This window comes from Parasteatoda tepidariorum, chromosome 9 (assembly GCF_982258835.1).
Source record: "Parasteatoda tepidariorum strain Cologne lab strain chromosome 9, Ptep-v5.0, whole genome shotgun sequence".
Lineage (NCBI taxonomy): Eukaryota > Metazoa > Arthropoda > Arachnida > Araneae > Theridiidae > Parasteatoda > Parasteatoda tepidariorum.
The window spans coordinates 66,857,757-66,858,799 of NC_141763.1; positions in this window are offsets into that span (position 1 = coordinate 66,857,757).

Sequence of the window (1,043 nt, forward strand, 5' to 3'; positions counted from 1 at the left end):
CTTCATTCAAGTTCTCCTTTGTTCAACAATCTATTCGCGTTTTCATGTACTGATATGACACAGATGTGCATACCGAAATTTTATTTATTTCCAAGATGATCCCTATTGGGGCCGGGTGGCTACTTTAAATAAAATTAAATTATTCAACATATTAATTTGCAAATTACATGTACTTTAGTGAATTTTTAATTATTTTAATAGTTGCGTAAACGTGTAATGCATAAAGTGGTATGTATCACATTGTTAGCGAATTGACTGGAGAAAAAATATTATCCCTATATTTTTGCATTGGTGAGAATTCATCTAGTTCATTGAAGAAAAGTATTATTAGAGTGTTAATACAAAATAGTTTAAAGAAACCCATATACCTACAAGTGAAGAGTAGCAATAGAAAAATCCATGGATGCGGTTTCATGTAATTCATGTAACCCAAGCCATAACAAAAGTAGCAGTATTTTATCTTTAAATCTGAAGTACTTTCGATTATGAAAATAATTTTTCTGACGGTTATAAAATTTACAAAGCATTTTTGTAACAAGTTATAATTGATTTAAAGACACAGATTCCATTTAAAGATCCTCAACATAGAACTTATAACGACAAATTTTGTTTTATCACATAGTCCCATTTAAAGTCCATAAAGTCAGGACTGGAAAAGTGTAATCAAAATGCAACCAAATATTGCAGGCCTAATTCCATACTTTCCTTTCTTCCATACTTTCCTTCTGCAATAATTTGCCTTCTGATATTTTGAAAAGAAATTTAGCATCTGGAACTTCATGGCACACTCTTTATTAATCCTCTAAGGTCTTCTTTAAATCTTGTTATAGCTACTTATTAAATAAATATGAAATTAAATGTATCTACATATACCCTTTACTCCTCTTTTATTCCTTTAACTATCAAAATTTTACCTTTTTCTTACACAAAAGCTCATAAATTTGATGGTTCTAAATTTGAAGGTTTTAAATTTGATGAACATCTAGACAGGATGCCCTTCATTTTGTGTGAAGTGTGTGAACTTGAAATGATCGACAAAGTAG